The sequence below is a fragment of the Nuphar pumila genome, chromosome 7 (assembly GCF_984573655.1).
Source record: "Nuphar pumila chromosome 7, dmNupPumi1.hap1.1, whole genome shotgun sequence".
NCBI lineage: Eukaryota > Viridiplantae > Streptophyta > Magnoliopsida > Nymphaeales > Nymphaeaceae > Nuphar > Nuphar pumila.
Window position 1 is genome coordinate 9,957,731 of NC_143255.1, and position 21,821 is coordinate 9,979,551.

Below are 21,821 nucleotides of genomic sequence, written 5' to 3' on the forward strand. Positions count from 1 at the left end.
CAATAATCATTTTATATGACGGAGGGAGGCTACTTAGGATAGTAAAAATTTGCATCTTTTCTGGGATATCATTCCCAGCTATAGCCAGATTCTTGGCCATTACTAGCATGTGATTAACATGGTCGACTATGTTATCTGACTTCTTAATCATGCATGAGTTGTACTGCTCGAGAAGAAGTTGGATATGAGTTTCAGAGGTCATATCGTACTTCTTCTTTACTACCTCCATCATCTTCTTGAATTATGTATTAGATCCAATATCCAGATTTTATTAGATTAGGATAAGTTCTATCTTTTAGAGGATTATTAAATTACAAAATTTATTTAGATTAGAATTAGAGAATATCTCATCTATTTATAGATGAAGGAACATCTATAGATGGATGGCCAAAAAGTGAAGTTGAAATGAAATTTAGTTATTTTCCTGTATTTTCTTAGTTATTCATTTATTTTCATAGTTGGTTAGCATAGTTCAGTATTGAATCATGCGGGGCTCAAGAGAGACCCTCCGGTTTATTGCATCAGTTATGGACAGTCCTCAGTTTCTCATGTTTCATCCTAATGAAAAATAACAAAGCAAAGCATATCGAAGCAAAAATTCATACATGGTAACAGAGAAAAGGATTAAAATTATGTTCGGTGCTTCAAGCATCAACCAAAAATACATGTACAAGTTTCTCTGGATTCTCCATCAAGGTTTTCTCCTCTAATTCAACATATACAGTCAAGTGAGATTCAAAACAAGATGATATGATTCCATGAAAATTGAACTGCACAGTTTACCATTTGTCAGTGACGTTTACCTGTTGGCATGCCCTGTAAATTGAAAATGCAAGTTTTTAGAAAAATGACTCCTTAAGAATAAGGACCAAAAAAGAAAACATAAAAAGTTGCAACTCTGGCCCCTTAAGTACCAGAATCTCACCAGCAACTCCTTCCCTCCGCCTGAAAAGAAGAAACAATGAAAAGGATAATGTGTTGCTTAATAAGAAAATGAATGAACAACTGCATACCCCTGCTAGCTCTATGGCATTCTCATTTTCCTATTATTTGCAATATAACAAGCTAATTAGGGATATTTAACTCATATTAGAAAGAAAAAAATTCAAGATTTTAGAGCATACAGGATCAGTTCCACTTCCATGTTATTGAAAAGGAAAGAACAAAAACTATTCTGAAAGCATCCACGTTATACAACTCAAACCACTGTATTTTAGCATCAAATAACATATTTCAAAAAAAATCCTGATGAGAGAGAGAGGGAGTTGTCTAATACAAGAAGATCAAGTAAATCTCATGATAACAATATTTAATAATATGGTTTTCACTATTTATAAAGAAAAAGTCTACTGAATTTTCCATAGCTAACAATGGTTTCAGAAATTTGGTGGAAATTTACTTAATTGTGCACACTGAAAAATTGGCTGAACTAAGTGGTTGGCACTAAGTGTTTTATTCTGTACCATATTGTGTTTATTAGACATACCCAAGCAATTAAGTGCATGACTTTGCACAAATATCACATGCTTACTGCATTTCACATGGAATTGCGGAACTTACTTTTGTTTACAAGCTTTACACATGCTAGCAGTGCAAACCAAATCAAATTTCATTTCACAATAGCCCATCTACATTTAATTTTGTTAGAGGTGGAATATGATGTGCCTTACACCAGCCACATGTGCAAAATTCAAATACCTATATATGTGATGAGGTGGAATGTGATGTGTATCGTCAAGTGGCAAATCCCTGAAATAGATATGGCAAGAACAAGTGGAAGCCACTTCATAGGTTTTCATCCCAAAATGTGGTTCCATCACTAGACTATGACTGCACACCCAGTATCAACCAGTAAATTAGAGGCAACTTATTAGCTGTGTTTTCTCCTCCAATTGGCTTATTCAGTTTGCATGAAAGGTTTAGGTACAAGAAAAAATACTGAAAACCGTGTAAACTTTTCTAATCTTTCAGCAGAAACATGTTGCAAATTTGAAAATAAACATTCCTTTCCAATCATTCTGATTTTCCAACAAATGAGTGGCACTGTGCAAAAGCATGAGGAATTGATTCATGAATATTGACAAGAAATTATGTTCTAAAGCAAGTATTTTTTAGAAGCATACAGAAAAATCCATTGATAAGTGGACCTATTTCTAGTCTCGGACAAATGGGTACAAATAGACATGCTTTTTCTTTTCCTTTCTTATCAGTCAGATAAAAAAGAAATCAAATGATAGAGCAAATAAAGAATAGCAATTGTTCTTGTGTGTCATCAGAGAAAGAGAGATAGAGAGTGAGAGAGAGGTAATCAATGTTTAGCTCTATGCAGAAGGCAATGAAGTTAGGACTTCTAGAACTGATGCATTGTAGATGGTGCAATGATGATGATGACACACAAGTATATATAATCACATTCTGCCATCCTCTCCAATGGAATAATTAGGATTCATCTTTCTACACACATTAAAAAACTAAAACCAAGGAAAGAAGCAGATAATAGGAAAACTTAAACTTGGACTCCTTTAATTATATAAACTCCTTTCAACGAGACAAATGAAACTGGACAACTAAAATGGTGTATTGTCCACAGAGTACAAGAAGAGAATAAATGAAACCAGAAGTCACTCAAAGAAAAATATGATAACAATTAGAATAGTGACATTTCAAAGGCTAGCAAGCTAGTCACAACCAATTCAAAATTCACCTTTTCCAGTAACAATCATTGTTTTTCTTGTTCTTCCAAAAGATTGCTGCAATCATCTTTAGCAGTATATTTCAAATCATGGCAGTCTAGTCTCATGGTTCATGCCCTAAAAGAAATATATGCTTCATTGTTCTTCATAACAAGGATCAGTTGAATCAGAAAGTGAAAGAGAAGCAGGTGTTAGGTGTAAGAAGGAAGGGAAGAGAGAATTCAAATATGAAACTGGGCTGTTTTGGAAAAAGTGGTTTTGATAACGTGGAATAGTCCCATATTGATTGTGTTTGAGTTTGTTGTGGGCTTTATAAGCCACATGTAAACTCTTACATTTGTTCCTAAGAACAAGAGGTTGGGATGACTACCACACACACACGCGCACGCGCCCATCGTGCTGTGCCGAGCCGGATTCGGGTTCGGGTTCAAGACCAAAGTACCTTTTTGCCCAAAGTTTCTGTGGATATTTGGATTCGTTAACGGGTTATGGAAAATGATAACGGGTCACGACTCCTCGTAGTCTGTGCCTGTTATGACTCTTCGGATTCCTTTAACGGATCTCGACTCTTCGATTTCCGTTAACGGGTCACGTCTCCTTGGATTCCGTAACGGGTTCCTTCCACGCTTTATAACAGTTCGTGGGTTATAAAAGCGTGGTTAGGGTTGGGGTTACAGCAGATCTGAGACGGACTAATCTCTGGAGAAGAGCTCTGCGATTTTCCATTTCCCTGTTGCTCTCTCTCTCTTTCCTGAGTTATCCCGAAAGGGGTGTTTCAATAACTTCGGTTTGTTGAGGTTGTTTTCGAAGGACGATCCGTCGGAGTGCACCGTTCTGATCGTCGAGGCTATTGTATCCTGGGGGAAGGACGTCGGACCTTGTTTGCACTGTATGTGGGGGTAAATCTTCTCTAAGGGGAGTACTTTCATACGCCTTAGCCTTTTACACAGTATTAACATGCTTTCATTGTTTTTATTGTGTTTTGTGCATCTGCTTGTTCATATGCTGCTATCTGGATTTTGGTGTTATGCGGAACCCGACATGCCTGCTCCCTGTTTATGTTTCGATCTGTTGAAAAACATGATTTGTATTCTGCTGCATATTATGATTTATATCATGTTTTATATCATGATTATGATTGTGAAACTGTGTGATCCGAAAATTGATCCAACAGCAGGTAAGTAAAAAACTCAGCAATGCTCAACCACAAGGATGATGGCAATTAAAACTAAAAACTCAAAATGTGTAACATTGCCAAAATTTGAGAAGTATCTTAATACAGCATGTGTTTCAAAATGTCCCTCAGATAATATATAGCAAATAAAAAGATGATTCGCATTCCAAGATCAACATACCAGGGGGTAAACAAAATTACTTTCTTGACTGAACAACCCATGGAATAAGAATTTGAACTGTCAAATACAAATTATGTTTTAAAATACCTTTTCATGCTTCATGTAGGTTCTCTTCACGTTTATAAACTGGTTGTGCTGCCCAAGCAAAGCAGCCTCCAACCCTAAGCATCTATTAACTTCAAGAAGCAAAATCCCATCTTGCCAAACAAAGCAAAACAGCAAAAAGGTCAACACAAGGAAGCTTTTGAAATAGAATTCACACAAGTTTTTTATTATGCCTCATAACAAACTCAATTAAGCAAATCCGCATTAAGACCATAGGAACGTGAGTTAAGCTTGTTGTGTAATGTTGAGAAATGGCATTATATGAATGCAGAATTCCAACTAAAAAGGTCCATAGTATGCTCTTGTAAATCAAATTGGATGCAAGAAGCCTTTGGAGTAGGGATGTACAGGAGCCGGGCTCGAGCCGGGCTCGAGCCGAGCTTGGCATGTACAAGCTTGGCTCGCCCAAAAAGAAAATATGTACAAGCTCGACTCGAGCTCATCCCAAGCCTGAACCAAGCCTGAGCCTTAACCGGGCCGAGCCTAGCCTGGGTCAATGTTTTGCACTGCTGCTACACAACAAACCGCGCTAGCTTGGGCTCAGTCCGGGCTCAGCATGCAGAGAGAGTTTTCCCCTCTTTGAGCTCTCTCCCCTCAGTCGAGAAGAACGAGAAAGAGAGAGGGGAAGAAGAGAGCACCCTTTACAACGCAAAATGGTACATAGAGCAAAAACAATTAATAGACAAAAAACTTCTAATATAACAAAAAGTCGGTTTTGGTTTCAAACTCCGGCTCAAACAGAAGGAGCATTTGGAACATGAAATAACAGCTTCCTATTCTATCCAAACAATTTTTAGTGAGAACTTAAACAAGGGTAATATGAGTTGTATTACAGGTCAACATATTGAATATGGCTATTTTTGAGTGAAAAAAGCAAAAGCAAAATGAGAATCAAAAAGTAGTTTAAATAGAAATCAAATGCTCTCCAAAGTAATATATGACACTTAAAAACCTCTTGAACTAGATAAACCATTTGTCAATCACGCACTCCTACACAAAATGGTAAAGAAAATGGCAAAAATAAACCATACATGAGTAAAAAGATGACGTAATGTGGAAATGAACTTGGTAAAGTACTGTTAACTTTATAACGCTTGAATTGAAATATCAACCTTCAGAACTTGAGAAGATACAAATTTAGAGCCTAACATGTGAGACATTTTTTCTTGTTAATACTGACAACCTAGCTCCTTGGCAGAAGGACGTGGAGAAATGATTGAAAATCCAACTACAAAAGAAGCTTAACAATTATAAAAAAACAGCAGCTGTATGTGAGTGCATCAAATATTTGCATATACAACACTTCATAAATCAAAAAGTCAATACATTTGGTATGAGCATTATTAAGATATGCACATTATCAAAGTACTTCATAGACAACAACTAATGCAGAGAGTAACAGGGGGGAGTAATTGGTACATTTCCTATGCAAACATGACAGATAAAGACAGCCGGATTTACATAGCCTACAGATTGTTATTTTTCAAAAAAAAAAACACCTAAAAATAGGAAATCATGTAGGCTGTTAACATAAATCACTCAAGTAAAAGGCCTTCCAGAACAAATTGTCGATGACTAAGAATGACAAGAGAAAACTTCAACCAATTCAAGGCACCGACTAAGCACTATGACAAAGACAATAACCGGGTATTCATGGAGTAAAAAGCAAAAGGAACATTATAATGGAAAAATACACAGAAACCCCAAAAGTTTAAAAACCCTAGCACCATAGATAACAGATGAAATCTATTGCAGCTTTTAGTGTAATTATTCTTGAATTTTATATACTTTTTAGGATACATACGTGTAAAACTATGCATAAAATTAAAAATTGAGAATCCAACATGTAATTACTAATCAAGTTGATCACTCACCATCGCAGACTACGGAGAGAGAAGGCGAAGGTGAGAGAGGGAGAGGGGGCGGGGGCTACAAATTGGGAGAGGAGACAGGGAGGGGGCAAGAGAGAGGGTATTGCACTAAGTTCAGAGCATGGACCGGAAGGAAGCCCCAAGCTAGACGGGTACTCTAGTATGAGCCTGACGAAAGCGAGAGGATCATACTTATATTTCTTAGCCTTCTGAGGCTGGGTTAGACGTGTCTGAAATGCAGACCCCCGCTGGACATGATGGGGTACGCTACAAATGGCTTCAAAGGCTAATCAGGAAAGGGTTTCGATTCATATCTGATATGAACCGAACGTAGGACTTGATGGACACTTAGGGATGTGAGTTAGATAGACTGGTGGAGGTCAATGATCACTAAAATAGGTTGTTGGATGGTTGAGATGCTCATACGGTAAAAATAGGATTTTTTGGGTTAATTGAATATATATGATTTTGGATCTAAAGTTGTGAAAAACAAAATAATGCAACTAAAGGTTTAGATACAGGTCTAGGATGCTAATAACAAAGGTATAGAGGGTTGATTACTTGAGTTAGGCTTCAAAGAGGATAGTACAACAAGACCATGATTATAGAGGCTTCCAAACAGCTTTCTCAAGCAGTGTAGCTTGAAATTCGTAAAAGGCTTGGGTCCTTTGCATAGGCTGGATCAACCACCTCACACGAAGTGCGAGGTGAGATCAAGAGAGAGAAGAAGATGTCAAGTAGGTAAGGGTGTCTAAGAAGGAGGAGAGAGAAAAAATGGTGTCAGAGGATTGGGGCGTCAAAGAAGAAGGAGAGAAGAGAGAGATAAAGAGAGAGGGGGACAACTAGGCTTTGGAGGAATTCAATATTATTTAATGTATAAAAGAGAAACCTCAACCTTCTATTTATATATTAGAGGTCTCAAGTTCGATCCTAAACTAATTGTGACTTAATAAAGAATCCTACAAAGAATAAAAAACTTAATAACAGAAAAGCTTCTATAAGCCAATCTTTATCAGAACTCCTATATTAATTAAAACTCCTAAATAATTAAGAAAGAGAAACAATTAAGACCCTAGCTAGTTAATAACTAATTAATTTTAAGAAAGATCCAGAAAACCTTTGAAAGTGAGGGAGCGTCTTATGTGAGTCTCCTTGTTCACGCTTCCTATGTGAGCCTTGCTAGGTGCCCTCCTTGGTTGTGATGCAGACTTGTGTCAAGCTCTCTTTCCTTCTGATGTGAACATGTATCCATTAATTTTTTCACATGTGAAGATAACACATCAATTGCCATGTTACTCTCCTAGGCCTGGTCAACCCTCACTACATGTAGAGAAAGGCATGTGAATCCTGAAGCAAAGATCTGCACCATCTTTTGAAATTCATGTCGTAATAGAGGGGGTGAATGAGAGAGAGAGAGAGAGAAAGGGGGTAGGATGACAAAGGGAGGGGCGAGGGTGATAGAGAGAGGGCAAGGTGATAAAGAGAGGGTTCGATAGGTTTTTTTCTTTTTTTTTAAAAGAACTTTACTGGCACGAGTTTTTTTTGCGCCAGTAAAGAACATTATTTAGTAGTGTGAAACACTTTCGCACCAGTATAAGCTACATCTTTATTGGTGATACCGTATTCCTCACCAGTAAAGATGTTTACTTCACACGCATGAAATATAATTGCGCCAGTGAAGATGTTACACTGATGCAATGTGTGTTGCACTACTATAACATACCTCTTTACTGGCATGAACATATTTTTCGCCAATAAAGATACTTCATTAGTGGCCCACCAGTAAAAAGGTAAATTCTTCTAGTCTCTCTCTCATACACAAAAGTTGGTAAATGGGCCGAAGAAAACCGGCCAGTGGGTGTTTGGATCAACTCATTTACATTCAAGCCTTGCTTGGGCTTGTCTTGAGTTCATCTTGCTTAGGGAAGCCAAGCCAAGATTTAGCACTATAACCCTGAACTGAACTAGATGATTGAGCTCAAGCTAGCTCATTAAAATAAAAAGTGTATCTATTTCATAGTGAATATGGATCCAATTGACATAAGGTTTACACGCATACTATTCAACAAATTGAACTATCATTTCATTTTTTATGTAAATGATATGTAAACAATATATATGCCTACATAGATGAGCCTTTATGAGTTGCGCCGAGTCTAATATTCATTGTTCATGCTTGCCCTTCGCTCATGCATGCACGCACATTCCTACCCACCCTCTTCATCACGAGCGCGCAACTTCTTTAATATTATCTGCCTACAGAATAAATATTCAACATTATGCATCTATATAAAACTATTGTAACTTGAAATATTCCAATTCTACCATATGGCAAGAAACTTCAGGGAGAGAGATCAGAGAGAAAGAGAGATTAAGTCAAAATAAGAAATAATGGAAATTATGTGGGCTAGGTACCACTGCCATGATTACCCATGTGGTCACAAGGGTCTTGTGTCAAGCTGAAAGCCCAAGAACGAATCCCACTGGTGCATGGGTTTGCCGTTGCTTCAGCACAAATGAGGCAGGTAAGGCTGAAAAACTCTAAGAAGTCACCAAACAATTAGGTGACTTTATGAAATATATTTTGCTATTGCCTAATATATGTACAATATACTTTGAAAATCACAAATGCTAATTGTATCCAATCAATGTGACCTCATAAATGTGTTCAGCACGTCTTCTTTTGACAAGCAGGGTGGAGCTAGAAATCTAAACTAGGGTGAGCACAAATGAACAGTAAAAAAACAAATCAAAACCTTGACAACATGATTCATAGATATTTTAATTGAAAAAGAAACATCAAACTCCTAAAATTCTAACCAAAATCAAGCATGTATTCAAGGAATCATGTTTAATGTAGAGTGAAATAGGAAAGGCAAAATTACTTAATTTAATATTCATCGCATTTAAGAAACTAAATAAAAAACTTAAATTCTACAAAAAAACAAAGATTTAGGTGTTTAATAAGTAATAACCAAAATCAAGCATTCAATAATGGAATGTCTTAATGATATATAAAAAAAAACACAAAAAACCCAAAAATTATAAATAAACATTTACATTATTTAGAAAAATGCTAACCGAAACCCTAATCTCTAAAAAATGTATGGATTTATATTCATTAAAAAAACAAAACCCCTAATATTCTAACTAAAATCAAACACTCATTACATGCGTAATTGCTAATTTAAAAAATATACAAAAAATCTTAAAACCTTAATTAAATATTTATGTTATTTAAAAATAAACTAAAAAACAAAAACCCTAACAAGCATCATACATCACGCTAAAAAAAAAGCTAATAAAACCTTTAAAATCAAAACATTCATGCTATTATCAGATAATTCTTCATAAAAAGAACACAAAAATTTTAAACCCCTAATTAAACATTTATATCATTCAGAAATGTCCAAATCAATACCTTAATTCCTAAAAAATCATAAATTTATTCTAACTGAAAATAGAAAAAACTTAATTGTCTAACCAAAGGAATAGAGAGAGGGGGGTGGGTATGTACTCGCAATACTCAGCTCGAGGGTCACCCTGATCCATAGTTGGCCCACCATGTGACTCAACCAAAAATGGTTTGGGGTCCCACTTATGACTCAGCAAGACTCGGCCAGTCAACATGGATGATTGATTTTTTGGTATATTTTTATAAATAAACTTTCTAAATAATAAAACATACATATAAAATATTTAAGACAAAATAAGCAAACATGCAAAACTTCGTTGATTCTTCATTAACTCACCACTCGGACGAGTGTCACTGGTTTATGTCGAGCTTTCACTGGCTTTTGGTAACTTTCGATTTTACTTCAGATCAGAAATTACTAGGGTGTATGCTCAAACCGAGTCACCGAGTCAACCGTATGACTCAGACAAGTTTGCCAACTATTCCCTAACCCATTTGGGTCAAGCATGAGTGGTGCCCACCCCTCACCCTGACCCGTTACCGTTTGAGCACTTTTTTAGACTACCCACCGTGTGGCTCCAACGATCCCGCTTTGGATAATCTTTTTTTTATGTAAAATTATGTTTTTTTTAGCCATAAAAAAGTTGGTACATTGTCTGCTGTTGATTTTTGAAACATTTTGAAAACCAGCTTACATATTGCAAAAACATTATCTAAAACCTATTTCCTACTAAAGAAACCATATAAATTAGAGAGATTTATAACAGATTGCATGCATAAACCACCCTAGTGAATTTGCAGGACTTAATGCACACCAACTGCCCAAGCCTTTTGGCCAAGTGACACATTGATGTTTCCAATATGTTGGGTAGCTTGATTATCTAAAACTATCATCTACTTGGATATTAAAGAAACTTTTAATTGTTGTTGCCAAGATGCCTAGAAAATGGGTGACAAGTTTTCTCTATGAATAAATGAATATGTTGTGTGTTTATATAGAGAGAGATTTAGCACCTGTGTCACCTAAGGTACACCCAAAACCTAGGATTTTGGTTGTTAATTAGATTTTCAGTCTAAAACCTAGAGTTTGGGGTGTTTGGCTGATACACCAAAATCTGGTTTCAGGCCAGGTTTTATTAGAACTTGGTTAAGTAGAAAATGAGGTCCCCGAGTTTACAACCTGGTTTATCGGGAGGCTCCCTCCATGAAAAGATCAGGTGTAATATGATTGCACAAATATTTGTGCACTAAGCACCTGATCACCCTCCATCTTGGGGATAGGGTGTGGGGCCCAATACCTGATGGAGGGCTATCCGGTGCTTAGTGCACAATTTTTGTGCAATTATATTTCACCTGATCCCCCAACACCCTCACGTCTCTCTCCCTCCCACCACCGCCCCACCTCTCAACCTCCTTAGGTCATTTCCCGACCGGTATCTGGCCGGAATTTTTATTTTTTATTTTTTTGCATTTCAAAGGAGGCCGACCATTTCCTGGCCACTCATCGGCAGGAAAATGGTCAGCCTCCTTTTCTTATTTTTTTATTTTTGGTGGTGTTTCAGCCATTTTTTGGCCACCCACCAGCGTGAAAATGGCTGAGATAGTGATGCCCTTCCTGCATGACACCAGCCTGGCCATTTTCCGGCTGATGGTGGCCAAAAAATAGCCGGCCTCTTTTTTACTTTATTTTGTTTTTAACTTTTTTTAATATTCCGGCCATTTTATGGCCACCCACCGGCCGGAAAATGGCTGGGATGCTTCTGCTCAGTGCTGCCTGGGCAAGGCAGCACCCTCACGGCCATTTTCCAACCGGTGGGTGGATGAAAAATAGCCGGCCTCATTTTTTCCTTTTTTCCATTTTTTTTCCAGATCTAGTTTATACGAGTCTTATTTTGATCATATTTTTCATTTGATTTGTCTTGCGCTTAATTAGAACATTATATGTCGATACTAATCCAAGTAGAGGCTTACTGAAATTGCTGTACCAGGATTGGAAGAGTACAAAGATCATTGTGGATACTAAAAAAATGCCTAAATATTAAAAAAATTACAAATGATAAAAGCAAGATCCTCACATTTTCTTAATATAATGACAATGAATAACACATACCAATTTAAAGACGCCCATATACCATAAGTGAAACAAGAACAAATTTCAGCCCACCTATTTGTTGTAGAGTTGTTTGATTTCATGTAAAAGTAGAAATCGGTATGGAACACTAGGGGCATTTGAATGCCTCGTATCAGATATCCGAGAGTGTGATCCAGTGTGTGGCCTATGCCAGATCCTTGCTTCATGCAAACAGTGAATCTCAAAAGCATGGATTTGAAAGCCAAGAAAAGTAAAAGATCAATGTTTGTCTAGCCCAAAGGAATTGAGATTAGGTGCAATGTGATTGCACAAGTGCTGCTGCACCTTATCACCCACCATCTGTTGTTTGGCCTCCACAGCTGACAGGATATATCATAAAAATGGTGGGTGATCAGGTGCAGCAGCACACTAAAGTGTGCAATCACATTTCACTTGATCCCCCCTCGGCTCAAAGAGAGGGAAGCCAGAGATATGCAGATCTCATGTCTGCAACCTATTCTCCCCCTTCCCTCATGTCCTACCCTTCCCCGTTGCAGTTCGGTTACACTCATCCACTATGTTATGCTCAATCTTGAGACCCCTCTTAAGTTTTATGATGCAAGTTGTTTTTGTTGGGTTGTGGTCATGAGGTGTCCGTTAAGAGAGGCCACTTCCAAGCATACGAGAGTGAAGGGTCAGAGGTCGTGACTCTCGTGAGCATATTACTGTCCTTGGTGATTCATTGTGTAACGACGCACACCCTTTGACACTGGTTCGCTCTCCTCATATTCCCAACATTGTTACTAGAGCTTGTATTGGCTTGGGTTGTGTTGTTAAGGAAGAACCCTAGGTACACCTCCTCAGTATGGTTGATTTGTGTTGCAACATAGCCCATCAAATCTTTTTGCCTATACTTAGTCTCCATCGATTTGTTGTGCAAAGTCGGGCATGCAACAAACAAAATAAGGATTAGGGATAAAGGTAAGTCATCCCTCTTCTCTAAGGCATTTCAACAAACACCTACTGTGCAGTTTTGATTCTGCACATTAGGTTTGGTCTTTTGACCGGGCAGTGAAAAACCTATACCAAAACATTTTGGGGAGCAGTGTAGATCCCCAAATTTTGAAAACCAAAAACAAGGTTTTATCTGAAAAAAGAGTTCAGATTCAAAAAATCGAATCTAAATATAAGATGAGAGAATTGTAGGGTCCGCTCTACAAGTTGCATGCATTTCCTTCTCTGTCAGGCAAAGATCAATCACACCAGGAGATTTTAGCTTGCGAGTAATAGTACCTTGTATGCAAATCCCATAAAAGAAACGAGCTTGATGGTGTGAGCCACCACCAAATCTCGAGAAAACACAACAAACACAAACAAGTATGCGAAAGTTAAAAAATTCACACTTGTAATAATAAAATAAATGAAAAAATACACAAAAAGGGGTTATATCTCACCTCAAGCTTCGGTAACTCTTTTCTGCGATGATGATGGGCACGAGAAAACTTGAGCGGCACTTCGGCTAGGTGCGGGCTCTAAGAGGCTAGGTGAGATAAGGGATCTGAATCATAGGCTAGGTTAGATAGACTTAGCTGGGCTAGACCTACTTAAGCAAGACTAGGACGCTAAGCTCTAGAAGGCTAAGGCAAGTATGGATTTCTATAGAGTAAGGGTACTTTTAGATTTCAAATACCTAATGATGAATTAGGGAGTTTAGATTCCTATTTATAGATTTCCTGGCGTACACAGATATTATCACTACGTATCCGAGATTCGAGGATCCAGGTTCATCCAAGATTGAGGTGGCGAGATCCGATTGGTTGATAGTTTGAAAGTCTCTTTGTGATTGGCTGGAGGTTTCCTAACTTGGAGATTAAGGAAAAGATAGACCAAAAGACATTTAGGACTCTAAGAAATAGGCTAGATTCGAGGAATCTTATCTCACAAGTTAGGAGGATAGGATAACGATTTGAGGAGACTTATCTCCATCTGGAGCATATTTTGGGACCAAATGAATGGTTAATGACATATATTGCTAATGGAAATCCATATCTTTTAATGACAATTCATGTGTCGTTAGAGGAATTGACATATCTTAATTTTGGCCAGATGCTTACGATAATCCATATGTCATTAGGAAAATGTTGATGACACATCTTAGTCTAGGATATCTGTTAACGACAAATCATTATCTGCTAATGATAATTCATGTGTGATTAGTGACTATTTGACTAAGTTGACTTGTTTTAGTCATAACTTTTAACTCTGATATTGATTGACCTAATTTTTGGCTTATTTGAAAGCTAAGATACTCTAGTTTAATTTATATTTTGAGAAAAAAACCTTGAAGATGTCATTTTAAAGACCAAAAATAAAGTTAAAGTTAGGGTAACTTTGAAATATACTGAAAACATTGGATTTTGACATTTGACTCCTATCATGAGATTACTTGGTCAAAATTGGAGTGTCTACAGGCAAATAAACAGGGAACAAAACCTTATTATGTTGAATCAAAGAAAACAAAGTAGAATATACTTTGTTTTGTGCTTAATCGGTGTTAATTGAATTATCTCTCCATTAAAAATTTATTATTGGATGGGATAAAACCCCAACACAGAGAAAGAAGGTTGGAATCTGCATACAAGACAATGTAGTAGGGAGAGGATCAGAAGGATTTTGCCTGCTAACATTCAAAAAAAAATGTAATCGGTGGGGTTATTCCATCAGGGTTATTAACGTGAAAAAGGAGGGGGAAATAGAGGGGTTTCACCCTTTGTCCTTACCTACTATTGTTCCCATCAAAATTTGGGTTGAGTTGGCTAGAATCAATGCCGAAAGAATGTGTCTCTCCCTCCCACTGGCATCTCTTCTTATTCTTTCTCACATTAGTACTCTGTGAAACATTGTTCGGTCCACCATTAGTAGTGATCACCGGTTACCTTCGGTAACTTAGACAAACCCTGGTTAGAATCTATGAGGACTCTTGTCAGAGAAGGAAAGGTTGAGAAGCCCCCCTTCATTTCTTTTTTTTTTAAAGAAAATTTCAAAGAGATCTTTTTTTGACAATTCCAGAAAAAGATTCTAACATTACAAGCCAGGGGTTGTAGCTACACCCCAATTTTGACCAAGATATTTCATATATCAAAGATCTCATGCCTTCAGCTTAATTCAAAACAAGTTTAACTTGCATCTCATTTTTTGCCTTCAAAATGGCTTCCTCAAGATTATTTTACCAAGAGAAAAATTAAACTAGAAGATCTTAGCTTTCAAACAAGCCAAAAATCATGTCAATTTGATACCAAAATCTAAAGTTATGACAAAAAAAAGTTGATAGTTTCTAACGACATATGGAGTGTCGTTAGCAGATTCTCATTAATTGTCGTCAACAGTTAACCTAATTCATGATGTGTTGCTAGTATTTCACTAATGACACATGGATTGTCGTTAGTAATTAGTTGAATTTATGGTGTGTTGTCAACACTTTCCTAATGACACAAATTGTTGTTAAGAGATCTCAAGTGTCGTTAGCAGCATGTGTCATTAGCGATTCTTTTGGTTCAAAAATCATGCATCATTTGGAGATAAACTATTCATTTCCTTATCCCTATCTCATAAAACTATGAGATAGGATTCTACAGATCTAGCTTAATCCTAGAATCCTTAAATCCTATCTAGCCTACCTAATCTCTAGACTTTAGGCAAGAAAATCTCTTGGCCAATGAGGAGCCCTTTCAAACTTTGGCCAATAAGATCTTGCTATCTCATCCTTGGATAGATTTGGATCTATGACTCTCGATTATTCAAAAATTATGCCATAATCCGCCAAGAAAGTCTATAAATTATCGTTCAAACCCCCAACTCCCCAATTCCAACACATGAAATCTGAGATCTAGTATAGCCCACACTCTGCCAAAATCCCTACACAACTAGACCTAATACCCTAGCCTATCTAAGCCCACTTAGCCTAGCCTAGTACTCAGATCCCCTATCTCACCCATTTTTGGAGCTCGCGCTTACCCCAAATATTGCCCAAATTCCATTGCACTTATCATCATCATAGGAAAGGGATACCTAATTCTGAGATGATATATAGGTTTCTTTTATGATTATTCTATTTATTTTATAAGTATAGATTCACTACAAGAAAAATGTTAATTAGCAACAGAAATAATCCATCATAAATTTGCGATGGGTTAGCTAGAGAAAATTAGTCATCCCTAAAATTGAAATTAGCGGCAAAATTAGCGATGGAAAAATTTTGTCTCAACATTCATCGCTAATTAGCGACGAAAACATTCCATCTGAAACTCCGCTGCAACTTCATGATGAATGAGCAACATAATTTTTTTGGCGCTACTCCATCACTAATTTGCGTCGGCATTTGAGATGGAATGTTTTCATCGCTAATTTTTGATGTAAAATGGCCCATCGGACACAAAATTATCTCCTCCCCATGCTCTCTCTCTCTCCCCTCTTTCGATGATCACCCCCGCACTGCTCGCCTTCTCTGCTCTCGCTCTCTGGTGACACACCATCCGGCAGCTCCCTCCGAAGAGCTCGTCGGCCACCTCCCGTTCTCCTCCCTCGCTTGTTCCTCCTTAGTCGCCCCTTTCCCTCCGGTGAGCCCTCTCTCCCGCTCGCCATATTTCGGCCACCCAACGTAGGCGACCCCCACTCTGCGTCCGCCCCTCTCAGGTGAACTCTTTCCCCCTCTCTGTTGTCTTCTTCTTTATCTTCTTTCTTCTCATCTCTCTTCTCCTTCTCCGATCGTTTGCGGCAAATGGGAGGGCATCACTGCCCACCCCCTCGCTTTCTCCCTCTTCTCGTTTGACAGGGGAGGGGCTCGGCCCCTCCCTATTTTCCCTCTCCTTTGGCACCGATCAGAGAGCATTGGCCCTCTGGCCTCCCTTTGCCCCCCCCCCGTTTGGCAGGTTCAGGCTCGGGTTGGGCTCAGCGAGGTTGCCGAGCCCACCCCAGCTCTGTGCCCCCTCGTTTGCTCTAGGTCAAGCTCAGGCAAGCCCACCCCCCTCGCTTTCTCCCTCTTCTCATTTGATACGGGAGGGGCTCGACCCCCTCTCTATTTTCCCTCTCTTTTGGCACAACCTCCCTTTTCTCCCCCCCCCCCCCCCCCCGTTTGGCTGGGTCAGGCTCGGGTTAGGCTCGGCCAGGTTGTCAAGCCCACCCCAGCTTTGGGCCCCCTCGCTTGCTCTTGGTCGGGCTCAGGCAAGCTCACCCCTCACTTTTTCACTCTTCTCGTTTGATAGGAGATCGGGCTCGCCCCCTCCCTATTTTCCCTCTCTTTTGGCACCGATCAGAGGAAATTGGCCCTTCGGCCTCCTTTTTCTCCCCCCCGTTTGGCAGGGTGAGGCTTAGGCCAAGCTCAGCCTGGTTGTCGAATCCACCCCAACCCTTGGATTTGGGTACATGTTTTAGAATGTTATTCATGTTGTATGATAAGAATCTAAATGTTAGAAATTGTATTGTATTGCCTATATAAATGTGCATTGTGCATTGCAGGTGCGTAGCAGAGCAAAATGCACGATGCTTAATGCTAAGCATCGCATGCGGCTTAAAATGTCACGCAAAAAGAAACAAGAAAAATGCAAATGCAAATGCATGCAAATCGGGTAAATACCCGTGGTGAGTAAGTGATGCAAGCGTATCACATGTTATTTATTTTCTTGGATGCAACACTTTTATGCTCACACACTCACTTAGTTATGGATATCTAAGACTATTTTGCTGGAGTTTGGAGATCATGCTGAGTATGATTTAAATGTATGGGAATAGAAGTGTTCTTATTTTTGTAGTTCAGATTTCATGCTAGTCATGGTTGTAGTTAGCGGGATATTCGAGTGTGTTTGTTGCAGGTACATGTTTGAAATTGTTGTGATATGAATGATTGAATGTATTACAGTGTTTGACATGACTATCCATGCTTGCATGGACTTATTTTTTATTTGATTATGCATTTCATGTAAAATTGTATCATGAAAACATGCTTAAAATGAATGTATCATGTTTGTGAATGTGATTTCATCTTTCTAAATATCCTTATGATGTGTGTAAATATTTTTCTAACCTTTATATATTGTTCGTGTTTCTTGCATTTTTTTTAGCCTTGTTGGTGTCTCACACCATTAAGCTCATATTTTTTTAAGACTTCCGTACAAAGTACAAGAACCCATAAGCTGAAACTTGTATTGAAGATTTTGAGCTCTTGGTGTGGCTGATACCTACTCAATAGAGAAGGAAAGGCATACAACTTAAGGTGCAGACCCCATAACTTCTCATTAATCTCAATTCGGATCTAATTTTAAATATTAAAAAAATATTTTTTGAAAAAAACCCTCTTTTTGTTTTTCAAAATTTGGGAATCGAAGAATGGTGATCATTATAGGACCGCTTGTCTAGACTTCAAAATTGACATCTTTGAGATTTTCAGAGCTGCGAGGTTAGTACATTTTATTCTACTTTATTTTTTAATATTGGATGCACCCTAGATCTAAAAACCAAAATTTGCTTTTATTTTTTTGTCTGACCCTACCATGTTGGTTATATTTTTATGTTATAGGATTCATTGAAAAATAGACAATCTGATACAACACATCTGAACCAGTCTAATGCATGCGAGGAGTTAGAGGATGATCCACCATTGAAGACCCACTCCGAGAAAGCATACCCATGCATACACAAGTAAAAAATGACTCATTTGGGTCAAAATTGGGTATAAGGGTAGTTTTGTTATTTTATATTTTGTATTTTGGAGATTTTATGTCTTTAATATCTCAAAAACCCATTTGGCTAGCTAGGTTCCAATTTTGAAAATTTTGGAACTACAAAGATATTTTTTTGTATTTTTTTATTAAGTATCGAGTTCTATGGATCCGGATAGTTTTAGTGTTAGTTAAGATCTACTCTGAGTACTAGAGGGTGTAGAGGTATTCTAGGTAGATTTTATTTTTTATTCAATAATGAATCAAGACCTTGAATCTATTTTAATCCTTAGATTTAGAAGGTCTAATGCACCCAAGATTGGATCCTTCTCATTGGCCAAGGAAGATATGGCATCTTGGAGTAGTCAACCCAAGAGAGGTCAACTCATTAGCTTCCCATTGGCCAAGGAAGAGGTGGCCTCTTGAGATGGCCACTCTTCACATTTTAAAATCTTATCATTGGCCTAGAAAAGAAGAGAATAAGATAAGTCATTATGTCTTATTTCTCATTAAACTTCAAGTGAGGTGGCCTCCCTTGAGAGATAATGAGAACCCATTGCTTTTCTTCTCCCTAAATAAGCCTACTCAAATACATTGAAGAGAGTTTTTTTCCTATGATTTGAAAATTTTCTTTATAAAAAGTTGAGTTGAAAAACCTTGAGTGAAGGCAGACCCGTGAGAGTGAGGATTGAGTGAGAGTGGGTGAGGATTGAGTAAGAAGAGTGAAGGGTGTCCCTTTTGCTTCAACGAGATTTCTTCTTGACATTAAACTCAAGGATGTCTTTCGGAGTTGTAATGCATACATGCCCTTGGTTGTTGAACCAAGGGAGTCATGGGCATAAAGTGAACTGTCGAGAAGTTCACTTGGTAGATGAACCATTCCCTTACCGCTGATTTTTGAGTTTGTATTTTTTGTTTGTCTATATCATGTTTGCTTGAGTCGTTTAGACTGAAACTAAATTTATTTGATGTGCTATTTGAAATCTGAAAGAAACTGAATCAAGTTGATTTTCTATTGATTAAATCAGTAATATTATGTTTGTGTTGAATCTGGTTTGATAACTTTATGCTAGAGTTCTATGAAATCGGATTGAGTTTTAACAGAATCGTTTGACTAAAATCAAACATATTTGTTGTTTTTGTTCCTGAAATCACTTTATGTGTGACGTTTAGTGTAACAATGTTAAGTTTCCTGTTCAATGAAACCCAAACAATAGATTGTTTGTGTATTGAATATAATCAATATTTTGTTTGTGTCTCATTAAAATCGGGAGTGACGAATCACAGTTTATCTACATTACTATTTCTTGTCCAGCGTTAGCATTGAGTTGCGTTGTCCAACATTATCTATTGAAGTGAGTTGCAAATCTAAATTTGATTTATGTGTTGTTTACATGGTTGAATTTGTTATTTCTAAATTTCGTAAAATATGATCAATGAATGTGCATGAATCTTGGATTTAATTAAATTTTGATTTGTCACTTATTTGTGGAATATTGAATATGAATTTGCAAAGTCTTCTATGCGTGTGATTGCATATCCAAAGAGACTTGTTTATATAAGTGAATTTCAGAATTGTAATGGTGTGCATTTAATTATATATATATATGCAAATTTGATTCATACGAGACCATGACATGTTTGCAAAACTGATTTGCATTTCTATATTTTTTGTGTAACTTTCTTGTGTTGTAAGGATTGTTTGAATTTGTGTGTTTGCTTTCACGTTCGATTCCCCGTATGAATCATTGCTCCTAGTAAGTCTTTGCATCACAAATGCTTCCGAAAATACATGAAAATTGAGAAGACAATTACTTTTTTAACTATTTTTTATAGACTCATTTCTGTTTCTTAGATCGTATATTAGCTCTCCTATACTGAAAACTAAGGTTTTTATAGTTGTTGAAAATCTGAGACACAAATATAAAAGTTTTTTGTTTTGTGTCAGAACTGAAAACCCCTCTAAGGTCCTTGTTTCTAAGTCACAAAACTTGGGCAAAAATTTGGACTGCAGATGATAGTTGCTGAACAACCTGTCTTCTAAAACTCATTTCTCTTTGACCGCTGATCGGGTGATTCCACTGATGTTGAAAAGATAACTTGTCAATCTATTTCTTTTCTTTTTACTTTTTTTTCCTGATTTTTGGTTTTAGTGGCTGAAAAATAGTTTAGAGCAGTCAAAATAAGCGTCTCAATGCTTATTTTCCTCCTGTGTTAGGTACATTGTTAGAGTTGTATCTCAGCATCCGTTTATCTCTTTCTAACAAGGTGTTATTGAAAATGTCTTGGAGTCTAGGAGAATCATGGGATCCACTGGAATGGGTTCGAGTAGGAATTTCAAATTCATTGTCAAACTGACTATTTTTTAGGATTCATATGATCCCTAAAAATGGTTCATACTACTTTGTTTCACTTGATGCTTTAATTGTGTAATTTGCTTTTGGTCATGCTCCTTGTCTTGGTTTAGGCCATAGATCGTACGAGTCAAGTCTTCAACTTAATGCCATAAATTCCTATCCTCATGTGTACAATCACTATCCTCGTTAGCATCAACAAAATCGTAATCACCTCAACCATGACCACTATCTCTAAACCATGACTAACTAAGTGTAGGATCACTCTAAGGTTTAGGACACATATCTTTGACACCAAAATGATGCAAAGATATGACCTAGAGAATCGGACGGAGAAGTAAATACACAAATTCAATTTGACAAAGTGATACTTATAAGAAAGAAATTGTGTAGATGCAATTCAAGTTCACACGAATCAAGTTTACATATCAATGTGACATATGTACTTTCATTCAGTCCAACAACATATATTAGTACATTAAAAATTATTGTGATGTCTCAAATCTTACACTAAGTTACTATTTCCTCAAGTATGCAAAATATGAGTTTGTGTGATCTTATCAATCAGAGCTTTCTTGTGCTCTACCAGTAGTTCCAACATTCAGTTATGCTTAAGTTAGATCACGAGACAACTCCCAACAACACTGTAAGTATTTTAACTGGTATTTCAAATTCAGATTGACTATACGGTGTGGTGTACTAGCAGGTCTGCAAAAATAAGCAATGAACAAAAATTATCGACAGTGAGTTGTAACTAATTATTACTCGAATACTCGATTCAACCTTACACATAAACTATAGATATGAAACTAATTGATTGATGTTAAATTGATTCAGCATACATCTTGGTTCACCAAACTCGAACCATAAGCATTGACACAGGTTCAGATGACATAAATTTCATTTCATTAGCTGATCAACGAGGTATGCAGCGGTTATCACAATTTTATTCCAGAAAATATCAAGTTTGCATAATCAGAATTTCAAATCCAAAAATATAAAATAACAACGCAATTCAGCACAACATGAATTTTTAAATGACTCTCAATAACAATGTAAATCAAAAGAGAAAATTATTCTGCAGTAATAAAGCACGGGGCAACTTCCAAACCAATAAAAGTAATTTTTAATTCAATAACTTAGATTTGGTAAACAGCCAAAATTTAATCCAAAGCAGAATGGTTCTGATTCAGCAGTTCAAACCAGCTTCAATACAAATAGTACATGATTCTAATGCTTTGAAC